This window comes from Tachypleus tridentatus, chromosome 4, assembly GCF_004210375.1.
Source record: "Tachypleus tridentatus isolate NWPU-2018 chromosome 4, ASM421037v1, whole genome shotgun sequence".
In the NCBI taxonomy this organism is placed as follows: Eukaryota; Metazoa; Arthropoda; class Merostomata; order Xiphosura; family Limulidae; genus Tachypleus; species Tachypleus tridentatus.
Window position 1 is genome coordinate 100,344,119 of NC_134828.1, and position 13,136 is coordinate 100,357,254.

The window sequence follows — 13,136 nt, forward strand, 5'->3', positions numbered from 1 at the left end:
GTTATTGTACCACATTATTTGATTTTATATACACTGATTGTGTGTAATGAACCAAACGCAGTTCTCTAATATTGAGAATCACCTTTAAATCTATCTTTTATTAACAGACTTGTCAGCTTTTATATGTGTTGTAAACATTTCTGTGAAACGTGAACAGTATTGTGTACTTCTATGTGTAGTGTTAAGATATATATGTACGGTATGTAATTGTAAACGTTATTGTTAAAATATTTTGTTATCAGATGCAGCGTTTTTATAAAATTTATTAATTTTGTCGTTAGGGGGATTGCACATATATTTGCGAAGAGTCACCTCTGTTAGCGACAAAAAATGATTTTGTAATATCATGTTTACGTCACATTTCATGTATTGGTTTCGCTATTAGGGGTCATTTATGAAAAAACTGTTATATTTGTTTTCAGGAGTTGTACGTGTTTGTAAGGTTCCACTTTTATATGATTTTGAAGTGAGAAGTTGCTTAGTAGGCTATATTGCGTGTAAAGTTTTATACCTGTTGTTGAGTTGTTTTGTAAACATTTCATTAATCTTATTAGAAGGGTTTATAAATGTAAACTGCCTCCTTTATTTTTTTAAAGTTTAATCACTGAAAACTATTCGCGTTCATATATGTAAATAAACAAGTAGGTCGAGATGGGGCGTGGCTGATAAGATCAACATGCGTTTACTGCCAACAGAGAACTCATATAATTGATTTCATAGATCACTTTGCGTAGCCTTCTAATTTCATAGCAGCTTTCTCCCTGACTATAAAGTACCTTAAATGGGTTAATTTATCTTTTAACAGAACTCTATAATAACAGTAAGTCAGCAGGAAGTATGTTTTCTTCTACTCGTAATGTTTTTACGCTCCTTGTACCATTTGTTATTTTCTTTTTTTTTTAATATCTGCTGTGTATATTATATATTATCTTTGTCAGACATCCTGATAGATATTTCATTCTCAATGAATCATTCCTATCATGTTTGTAGAATATCTGTGTAAGAAAATAAATAGGTGCAGCTGAGACGGCAAAATAGAAAATAGAGCTAAACCGGTAATTATTGCCAGCCAGTGACTGTCTTGCTACACATGTACATTATTAGGCGAAGAGCGAAACACGCAGCATGAGATAACTGACTTGTTGGACAAAGCAACATTTGTACATCGAAGCAACAGTGAATAGTTGCTTTACTGGAAAAAAAGGAAAAAATTAAATATAATTTTCTTCTTCTATAATCAATACATAAGGCTTACGTTGAATGTATATATAACACATATATATATATATTTATCTAAAAACGGAAGACAAAAGATCGGGAAGCTTTGCTGGAATGTGTAATACAGAAATTAGAGATGTGGGGGAGATTACATTACATATACTGCCACCAACGTGACTAAAGATGCACATTATGTAATTTAAATAATTTCGTCAAGCCGTAGTTTATAATTTACAAATTCTTTATTTTTATGCTAACCCTACACTGGAGACAAGCTCTTATACTACGAACATAGTTAAGTAATGAAGTACTACCGATAATTGAAACCAGCACAGAAGTAGCGCCACTTTCACCGAACGCGAATATATTTTATCAAGTGAGATTAAAATAAGGGGCCACAGGTCTATAACTTCACCTTTATGTTCTGTATGACAAAAAAATCTATTTTATCAAGTGAGATTAAAATAAGAGGCCACACGTCTGTAACTTTACCTTCATATTCTGTGTCACAAAAATCTATTTTATCAAGTGAGATTAAAATAAGGGGCTACACTTCTGCAACTTTACCTTCATATTCTGTGTCACAAAAATATATTTTATCAAGTGAGATTAAAATAAGGGGCTACACTTCTGTAACTACACCTTCAGGTTATATTAAAATAAAATACCTTAACGTCTAATTTTTTTTAATCATCCTGCTAAAATTATTTTTTTCTAGTTAAAAGTCCGACTACAGTGTTCAAAACCGCTGAAATTATATATATATATATATATATTGTGTACAAACTTAACCGAAGGACTTTAGAGTTAGCATAGGTAGAGATCATGTTATCGAGATAATTACGTGATATTTCATGATTCAAGATGTTTGTCATAAGGACACACGAGCCAGCCCAGCATCTTTTAATATAAATCTTATGATTTGTCAACAGGGGGAGGTAAATCCGGAAACCGGTGATTTAGGGTTATTTCTATTGGTCTGGATGAATTAAGTTTTACATAAATTAAAAAACAACAAAATATAATGAAAATCTGACACGGTAAAATCTATAGGATTTTGTACTATGATTGTATCACACTAGGCATTATAGTATTTTATACTATGATTGTATCACACTAGGCATTATAGTATTTTATACTATGATTGTATCACACTAGGCATTATAGATTTCTTCTTATATTCAATTCTCATTGCAGAAATTACATTTTTAATTTGAAAATCGATCATCTCGTAATGCATCATTGGTCTGTTTCAACTTCAACCCTGCATCTTTAGGCTTTATTGTTCCGTTAGTTTTATACGATATTGAAACTAGTTATTTCTTATATATGATTCCAATCCTCCTTTTTGAAGATAACGATATTACTGAGCCAATTGTTTATGTTTCGTTGTCAAAACTGTAATCAACTGATGAATTTCTGATTCAGTTGGTATGTCAAATCGATTGGGATCTCTTCAAATACGTTTTTATCTCATCCTACATGAACATACGGTTTAGCTTAATTTGTACACTTAAAGAAAATCACATTCGTAAACCAAATCTAGAACATTTCAAATATTTTTCACTTTACATTTCCAAGTTAACTTCTTCATGGTGGCTCTCATGGTCTCGGGACAGGTCCAACGATCCTAGACCTCGAAAATAGTGTCAAACGGCTTCTTTTTGTCTGATCAAAACAACTCAGACCTTTCCAAAATGACTCATTTGTCTGAATCTACATCAAGATGCCGGATTGACTCGTGTGACAAGTGTTAAGTTTGAAAACACTACTAGAAGAAGCAATGTAATCTCCCGCTAGTACAGCAGTAGGTCTGCGGATTTACAACGCTAAAATCAGGGGTTCGATTCCCCTCGATGGGATCAGCAGATGGCCCAATGTGGCTTTGCTATAAGAAAACACAAACACGCTTAGCACTTTCCACAAAAATATTTCACAAGCTAATCTAAGAAAGAAAGCACCAGGCAGATCTATTAACATTTTTGCTGCACAATAATCCAGTCACTTTATATTATATATCAAAAACATTTCATTAGTGCATTTTTCCTTTGGCAGCTGGGAAGGCCAAACTATCTTATTTTTCAATATTATTATTTTTACACGTAAACAAAACATCTTGACAGGAGTTTACTCAATTTTTGTTTTAAGTTCATCTTAATAATGATGTTTTGGCCAGAATGACTAGTTTTTGATCGTGCAGGCTAAAGGTCAAACTTACGGGAATGACAAAAGGCATGCGATCAGTATAAGTCGAAGGATGATGTCTTTGTTTAGCACGCATCACCGCAGGCCATTAAAAGAACCCACGATTTTCAGAGTTAAATTTATTCCACGTTCCTATTCATCTGGTTTAATTACGACGTGCTCACTTCTATACACAATTTATATTAAAAGGGTTTGGTGCAAATGTCGCTAATAAGTTATGTGTATATCGAAGTATAGAAGTTATAAAATACAAGGAAGTTCAAAATATCATTCATAGAAATATATCATCAAAAGCAAACTGAAAGTGCGCCAGTTAGAATGGTTAGAATATTATGTACGGTTGTTGAATATCCACTGACGCTATATCTGTTAAAACATACAAAGAGGAAGTTGATTTATTCTTAACAGTCCACACTATGATCTATATATACAAGTGCGAATATATCTCTCTTTGTGTGGGTCTGTTCCTTATGTACGGCCACCTTGTTAAAGCTACAAACTCCAAACTCCGTTTTCAGATAAAACTTCGTGCAGGAAGAAACATGGGTCGTAATTTTGAGACCAAAGTGACCAGTATCAATAGTAGGCAAACATCATGACCATTTGGTCACAAATTGTAAAGGCCTGTTTTTTAAACTTTTTTTTTTTTGGGGGGGGGTCAAGAAGGTTATTGTTTTTGTTTCTTCTCTGTGTGAGGACGTCTAATAATTCTATCCATGATAGGTTATGTGTCAAAACTATTTGAAAAATTCTTGAAGCCTTTGTTTCACTTCTCGTAATCTCTCCTTCTTTGCTCCTGACAGCAAGGCAAAAACTATTGTTTACAAAGAAGCTTTATAGTAGATAAATAAATTAACGTGTATAAAAAGAACGAATTCTGTTAGAGCCCTTTTCATCCAAGCCAGACCAGGTACTCTATTAATAAAACATAACAACTATTTGTAAGGGGAACAAAACAATAAGAAAAACTGTGGATTCTTTTTCTTAGTGATGCACGATGTCTGAGAGATAATGTCCAAGTTCGATTTTTCTGAGACACCCATTAGAAAGACGTCTCCAGGTGTCTGGGACATTGACAAGTTTACTTACATAAATAAATATTTGGAAATGGGAAGGCTATGTTGAGGTTAATATTAGGGAAGTTATACAGTTGTTTGTAAAGACTGTGTGTTGGAAATAAAATTAATTTCGTATCGAACTAAAACGTTACACTAAGTGATTAGGAACCATTCATAGTTCAAGAAGAAAACTACTAGCTTTTATGTTTTCTCAATTGTTTCACTGACAGCATTGGTTAAAATGTTTAATGTTTATATATCAATTTTTCTTAATTTCTAAATGTGATTTTTTATAATATGGATTACATTACTTTGTTAACTTGTTTATGGATTTAGAATTAACCTGAAACCTTCTAAACTAGCCGAACCTCGTGAGATATTAGTAGATGTCCAATAAAGACATCGATAACAATGAAGATAATCAACTGGTGAATCAATGATGAAGTAATTCGTGATGACGAGAAACCCCTTGCAGTAAAAATATATCTCAGGACGGCTGGTGTGGGTATTAACACTTTTACCAAAATAAAGCAGAGAACAACGTTTCGACCTTCTTAGGTCATCTTCAGGTTAACCTGAGGTGCATGATGAATCAATGCATTGTAAGCATTGTTAATTTTTTTCATGATACTGCTGTACTCTTAGGTGTACTGACGTATTAAGTTAAATATATTATTTACTCAGTAATTTTTATCTTGCTTTGATCAGATATCACTGACAATGTTAATAACACTATCTTTGCACAAAATAACTCTGTAAACAACCAGAGTAGAGCTATTTGTACTTAGGCTTCAGTCAGAAGGGGCAAATTACAGAATAATATAAAGAGGCGGTTCAACATTGTGTGGCGGGCAGACTAACACCCTGGAATCACGCGAATCGTTCCCTGCTTTTAGAAAGAAGCGTGAAGCGTTCAAACTGACACGTGTGTTGAAGGCCGTGCACTCTGTCACGTGCGAGAGAGAGACAGAATTAAGCGTGTGTTTTAACTATCTCGTTTTAAGTAAACCTTAGCATCTATCAGTTCTTTCCGTTTGTTACTGCTATTGTAATCATATAAGTAATAAAATACTCTTTAACTAGTGGGTGAATAACGATTATACTTAGTTAAACAACCGAGAAACAAATAGAGTAAAAAAAGCTGTATCAGACAAATAATTAACATAGAATGATTAATAAAATTTCAACTTGGAAGAAGAGTCGTAAAACTGAAAAGGTGAGATGGGATAAATTTTCAAAAAAATGAAAATTATTTAAATGAACTATAAAATATAAACAGAAACTCCGAAAATTACTGCTAAAAAATAAACTAATCGAATAAACACAGTTAACAGTATATAAGTTTATAAGATCTTAGATATTTGTAAAAGAAAAAATAAAGAATAACCAAACAGTTTTACGGTTTCTAAAAATCTCTTTACATTTCCAGAACTCTTAAGAGTTTAAGTTCTTTGTGGATATTTTCTGAAGAACCATTAAGGATTTTTCCAAGAACCCTTATTTCTCGGTAGTTATGTAAAGGTAGTTAATGTTTAATTACATCTAAAGTGCTTTCTCATAACTACTTTATTATTACACCACTCTTATACATATTGTATGACAAGTGGCTGCAACAAAAACAGGTAGGAGTACAAACCAGGCAGTAAGGTTATGCAACGAGATAAACAGAAAATATACAAGGATTAGACAGAGAAGTACGTATATAGGAATATGTATTTAGGTGTGTTACACCACCATTCTAAGTTTGCTCCAAAAAAAACGAAGGTCCACCTTTGGAAAGCGCTCGGTTTTTTATCACTTTATATAAACATATAGCCAATTAGAAAGGTATATCAAAAGAAAGGTAAGTAACTAAGTAGGTACTAGATAGTTAAAACATCACAAATTTAAACAGGGAATAAAAACATAAATTGATATTCTCAGATTTTACTTCAAGGTGCTTGATTTTTATTTAATTGAAAATTAAAGGCTGAGTAAATACATTTTATGAAGAATTTACACTCAGCATTAAATGAAGTTATGAAATATCAGGTGCATATAGTGTCCCAGATTTACTATATTATTTTTACTAAATTTTCTTAGTGCAATTTATTTTTAACAATTATTTTATTGAAAACAGTTTTCGTTAACTTTTAAAATTTGTCTACGACTTCCATTCAGAGTAATTTGTTCATAAGGTAAGTTTATCGAAATGAATGTGTTTTCTTATAGCAAATCCAGATTGGGCTATCTGCTGAGCCCACCAAGGGGAATTGAACCCCTGATTTTAGCGTTATAAATCGGTAGACTTACCGCTGTAACAGCGGGGAATGTTTATCGAATTAAAGACAAAAATGAAAACTTAAAATCAGGTATAGAATTTCGAAACTAAAGAAAAAATATAAATAAACTAATATGTTTAAATTTGTATTCTATTTGAGAAAAACAACAACACATAAACTGGATAGATATTAAACCACTTCGATATATAACATAAACTGGATAGATAATTTCACAGTGTAATACTAGAGGGAAGGCAGCTAGTAACCACCACCCACCGCCAACTCTTGGGCTACTCTTTTACCAACAAATAGTGAGATTGACCCTTACATTATAACGCTCCCATGGCTGAAAAGGCGAGCATATTTGGTGCTACAGAGATTCAACCCGCCACCCTTGAATTACGAGGCAAGTGCCTTATCCACCTGGCTATGCCGGGTCATTAAATCAAGTCAAACGTAACTGTTTTATCCACGCTAACATTTCGCCATTACGGTTTCATGGGGACAAACACTTAACTTATTTTAGACTTTTGCAAAATATTTCAAAATAGTTAGACGCAGTTTCGACTTTTAAAATATTTTGTATAGGCCTAATATCAGTTACTTATTGTGTTTACTGCAGCAGTAGGTCGTGTTGTATTTAGTTTTTAACAGTTCAATTTTTCTTGTTTGGAAGAGAATATTAAGGTTTTGATAATGTTTTATTTTGCTTTTTCGTACAGAGAACAAACATGACAAAGAAACCAAAGAATATAACGGATATTTTTCAGTGTAATTTCCCTTTGAAAAAGACTTGAGGCAAAGTATATTTAAGCACTTCAAATTTTCACTTTTAGTTTTACAATCAGACCTGGCCCGGCATGGCCAAGCGTGTTAAGGCGTGCGACTCGTAATCTGAGGGTCGCGGGTTTGCATCCCCGTCGCGCCAAACATGCTCCCCCTTTCAGCCGTGGGGACGTTATAATGTTACGCTCAATCCCACTATTCGTTGGTAAAAGAGAAGCTCAAGAGTTGGCGGTGGGTAGAGATTACTAGCTGCCTTCCCTCTAGTCTTACACTGCTAAATTAGGGACGGCTAGCACAGATAACCCTCAAGTAGCTTTGTGCGAAATTCAAAACAAAAAAACAAGACAATCAGACCGAAAAAAGGAAGAAGTGAAATATGTGTTCTGATGTTTTCACGAGGTAAGAAATGTAAAGTTAATACTTTAGCATGGATATTCTTGTATTTTTTAGTTAGTTTCGCGAATGGAATAATAATGACAACATAAACTTTTGAGTGTTTTAAACTGCATTTCTTCTTGGTTACGTTAGAGTAAAGACACATCTCATATTTATATATATATATATATATACACACACACATATATGTTATAAATACAAAATAGCAGTTGGCCTTGTTTGTAATTATGTGTACGTGTGTATGTTATAAAGATACCCTGAGTGTATATTTATTTGTTTAGAATTATATATATATATATATTAGAAATGTTGCAGTTGCAAGGGCGTGGGAATTATGGGTACTGAAAGTGCGGCAGCACCCCTTGCTTGAATTAGAAGATGCTGTGCATGGTAGTCCAATCATACACAGAGGTTTCAGTTTTGTTCAGTAGTAAATTTATAGCACCACTTCTTTAATAAAACGAAAGACAGAAAATTCTTCTAGTGTCAAAATTTGTAACTTTCATGACGCTACATTTATAATTAGCAAAAAATCACAAGTAAACAGTAGTTAATAAAGTTTGGAACAATAATTGCAAGTTTTATCAATTTAACAGCGTGTTTTTCAGACATGTAAACGTGTAAGGCTAAGACTGTTAGCGAATAATGTTTGAGTTTTACTAACTTTGATCAAAATTTATGGGTTTTAATATATCATTATGCCTCTCATTTTGCGATACGTTTTTCAATTACAATTTTGGTAATTATGTTGCTTTTATGCAAGTATTCTCTAGCAAAAGTAGTTGATTTGTCAAATTTAGTTTTTCGTTATTTTTAGTAGCCTTTGCTAGCTAACAGTTGGCCCTTAGATTTTTTAATCGAAAATACCAAGACAAAACTTAACAGTACAGATTGCATTTGTTTAAAAGAAACGTTAAAAGATTCACTGGCATTTTTCTAAAAATAAATACTCAAATTTACCATTTGATTTTAAAATTAACAAAATGCTTTACCTTTCTTTCGTAACTCTTGAAAAATTTTCCAAGTCTGGTTTTATAATAAAACATTAATATCACCAAGTCATACCAATCTCTCAGTTTGATATGAACGTAAGCCAGCACCTCTCCCCGCAGCCACCTTACTCCAGACACACGTTACTTTGGCGCCAGCGGCCAGTGACACCTACCGGCCAAAACCCGAATATCCCTCTACTTAGTTCAGCTCAATGGTTCAGTGGAGCGATGACCTGGAGAGCTTGTTTTTCAACAGGTATATCCAGCGATAGATAATACACTCGAGTCGAAACCCTGAGATACACGAGTTATAAGGCCTTAAGGCTAAATATTATCGTTTTTGTAAGCTTGCAGCCAGTATCAAGACATCTGTCCGTTTTTATTACAAATTCACAAAAAATAACGACGCAAACCATACTCAGTTAGCTCTGTTTAGAAGGAAAGTCATAAATAAGGCTTTCATATCAGTTCCAAGTATATCAAATCAAAAACTATATAGCACTGAGAATTATAAAAGCCACCAACTCATCTTATCGTGATTTGATAAGAGCTTGACACGTTCACACATGAAATCTAGCAAACAATACTGTTCTCTTAATTGTGACATTGTTAACAACGCGCCGTTTTATTTTGTAAATCATTAAACGTTATTGTTTATTACCCCTATACTTTAAACTGAATGATATACATATATATATCTTTATCGATTCATCAATCATTCCATTGTAATATATGTTTATTTAAGGCATAGGAGCTATCTACCCACATAGCTTTACAATACCTAGCTCAACGACTTTAGAACAGACCTGTAGCTATAAGTATGTCATCTTAATCTGCCCTCGTAAGGGCGAAATGATTACCCTCCTTCCCCTAGTTCAACTCATAAACCGAATTGTTTATGATTCTTCTATGGAGTTTCTCGTAATCTGGGCGTCCAGTGAACTCTCACACGTGGTTTATCTCTCTTATCTTGTTTGTTTGGCAACTAAAGTAATTACGTGGAAGAAGATAGCAACAGTAACAACAAGGAGCTCTGTTTGATAAAATAATATATTCGAAGGCTATCTAAATTGTGATCCTTAAGCTCCTACAACGATAAGGTTTTACATGGATTGAACTGAATTGGGTGGCAATTCCAAGAGAAAAAAAACGTTAGGCTTATCAAAAATAATATAATCACCGATTCCCGCGGTTATAGTAGTGCCCTCTCACGGGTAGGTCAAATGATCGAAGTCTTGTAAACGTTTATCTGTTTTCCGACTTGTAGACACGTAAACCATTAGAGTTGTTAAAAACATATCAGGTAAATAAAACATAATCGTTGGTCAGGATCAACGTCAGCATATCAACAGATGTTTCTTGGTGTTAATGACAAAGATGTTGCTGTGATTACAAAATAAATCCATCAGATCTCGTAAGTTCATAAGATGCTTGTTAATCGTTTCACTTCCGCACTCTCGCTTAACTTTTTAATTATCAAAAAAAAAAAAAAAAAGCTCTGAAATTACGTCAGTTGAAAACCAAAACAAGTAACGTAAAACGCTAAAATTATTCGCTGTTACATATACAAATAATTTTAGCGTTATTAAATACAGAATTAACAATTGTCTCATTTGTTATTAAAAATTATCGAACACAGATATTTTAATTTAAGACTGAACATTCTCACATATAATTTATTTGTTAAAGCCCTGCATTACTCAGTTTAAGATATGAGTCCGTTTTAGCATTGTCACAGATTTACTGCTATATATTTATTTTAATATCTATGTTTGTTTCAGTTTAATACATATTTAGAAATGAATATAATTTATAGTTAATTTGTATTGCGAAAATCCCATCTGTTCTCTATATTTGTAGAAGATTCTCGAATGCAAGAATTAATAATGTGTGTATGTAAAACACCAGTGATTGCCAGTATTATTGCCAACTGAACATTCGAGAACCTCGCCTAATGATTACAAAAGTGCTATAGCCATCGTTGGTTTGCTACTGTTAGTATAGTATAAACCTCGGAAACTATAACTGTGACAAACGCTTACTAATGAGGACATATTAGATATTTGACCAGAAACGTTTTTAGATTTTGAACATTACAAACCATTTAACTTCAGTGAATTAACTTCGGACGTTAGTATTTCTACGAGGACGTTAGGTATCTTCGTCCGAAAAAAGTCAGCTTATAAACAGCGTGAGGCTAGACATGAAGCCAAGAGTAACAATATCAACTCAGAATTAATTCGCTCATCGTGAAGTTCCGATAAAATATTCAGTTCCAGACGAGATAAAAAACTCAGTATTGTTTGTAAGTTTGTAAAACTTTTGTACAGTGGTACCTCGGTTCTTTAACGACTCCCTTCTCGAACAATTCGGTTTTCTAACATATTGTTTGAGAAAAAAAATGTCTTGGTTGTCGAACATAAACTCGGTTCCCAAATCAAGCTGTCGTGGCCCGAACCCCCGAAATAACCCGACTGATGACCCGAACGACCCTTCGACCATTTTCGGCCCACACCAGGCTTGCCCAAACATTTTACCCGCACCTGTCGCTCAGTCCACACATCCGCTAAAATCTGCTGTGAACGTTCTCGTTTTTCTTTTTGTTTTGTTCTTTTGTTGTTTTTCTAAACATTCTGATTAAATAAGCCACCATGGGGTCAAAGAAGGATATGAAAGCAGCAAACCAAAAAGAAAAGTTGTTAGAGTCACAATAGAGGTGAAAAAAGATCTCATAGCGAAGTATGAGAGTGGTGTTCGCGTGTCTGACCTTGCTACACAGTTTGATATGGCGAAGTCTAGAGTCTGCACCATACTGAAAAATAAAGATGTCATCAAAGGAGCTGATGTTGCAAAAGGAGTGACAGTGTTTACGAAACAAAGATCACAAACAATGGAAGAGGTAGAAAAACTGTTGTTGATTTGGGTAAACGAAAAACAGCTAGCTGGTGATAGCATTTCTGAGACCATCATTTGTGAGAAAGCAAAGCTGTTGCATGCTGACCTCCTTAAAAACACCCCTGGAACGAGTGCTGATACAAGTGATGCCATTAAGGCTAGTAGGGGGTGGTTTGAAAAATTTAGGAAGAGAAGTGGCATACATAGTGTGGTAAGACATGGGGAGGGTACCAGTTCTAACAAAGACGCTGCTGATAAACTTGTTAGGGAATTTAAGGACTATGTAGAAGTTGAGGGTTTTATTCCCCAACAAGTGTTCAACTGTCATGAGACAGGTCTCTTTTGAAAGAAAATGCTGAAGAGGACCTACATCACTAAGGAGGAGAAGTCACTGCTGGGACACAAGCTAATGAAGGACAGGATAACTCTATTGTTATGTTGTAATGCAAGTGGGGACTTAAAACTTAAGCTTTTGTTTGTGTACCATTCTGAGAAACCGAGGATTTTTAAGAAAAATAATGTCCTGAAAAGTAAACTAAATTTCATGTGGAGGGCTAATAGTAAAGCATGGGTAACCAAGCAATTTTTTATGGAGTGGGTCCATGAAGTGTTTGCTCCAAATGTAAAGAATTACCTCACGGAAAAACACTTGCCTCTCAAGGCCCTTTTTGTGATGGACAATGCACCTGCTCACCCACCAGACTTGGAGGACGGGTTGATGGAGGAGTACAGTTTCATTACGATGAAGCTCTTGTCCTCTAACACGACTCCTCTCATTCAGCCCGTGGACCAGCAGGTCATATCGAACTTTAAGAAACTCTACATCAAAGCTCTGTTTCAAAGGTGCTTTGAAGTGACCTCTTACACAGAGTTAACCCTCAGAGAGTTCTGGAAAAATCACCTTAATATCCTTCACTGCTTGAGGATCATAGACAAAGCCTGGAGGGAAGTGTCTTTGAGGACCATGAACTTAGCCTGGAAGAAATTATGGCCAGACTCGGTAGCAGATAGAGACTTTGAAGGCTTTGAGGCTGAGCCTGTTGTCGAGGATATTGTCTCACTAGGCAAGTGTATGGGCTTGAATATGAGTGGTGATGATGTGGAAGAGTTGGTGGAAGACCACAACACTGAGCTCACCATGGAAGAACTCCAAGACCTTCGTAAGGAGCAGCAACAGAAAGCAACTGAGGAAGTGTCTTCAGATGAGCAGGATGGAAGGGAGGATGTTCCTAGTTCACTAATCAAGGAAATGTGTGGAAAATGGGGAGAGTTGCAAAGTTTTGTGGAAACATTTCACCCTAACAAAGCTGTAGCAAACCGCAGCA

At 34.6% G+C, this 13,136-nt stretch overlaps 1 protein-coding gene and 1 long non-coding RNA gene across 2 annotated transcripts in view; one reads left to right on the forward strand and one right to left on the reverse strand.

Annotated features, from left to right (window-relative positions):
- Positions 1–9,053, reverse strand: part of LOC143249766 (semaphorin-5A-like) — a 170,601-nt gene extending 161,548 nt beyond the window's left edge. Inside the window, 1 exon segment of the mRNA XM_076500155.1 lies at positions 8,917–9,053. The gene's annotated coding sequence lies outside the window, so the exon portion shown is untranslated.
- LOC143249768 (uncharacterized) overlaps positions 6,182–13,136 on the forward strand; it is a 57,823-nt gene continuing 50,868 nt past the window's right edge. The window contains exon 1 of the long non-coding RNA XR_013027934.1: positions 6,182–6,324. This is a non-coding gene — a long non-coding RNA (uncharacterized LOC143249768). The remainder of the gene's footprint in view (positions 6,325–13,136) is intronic.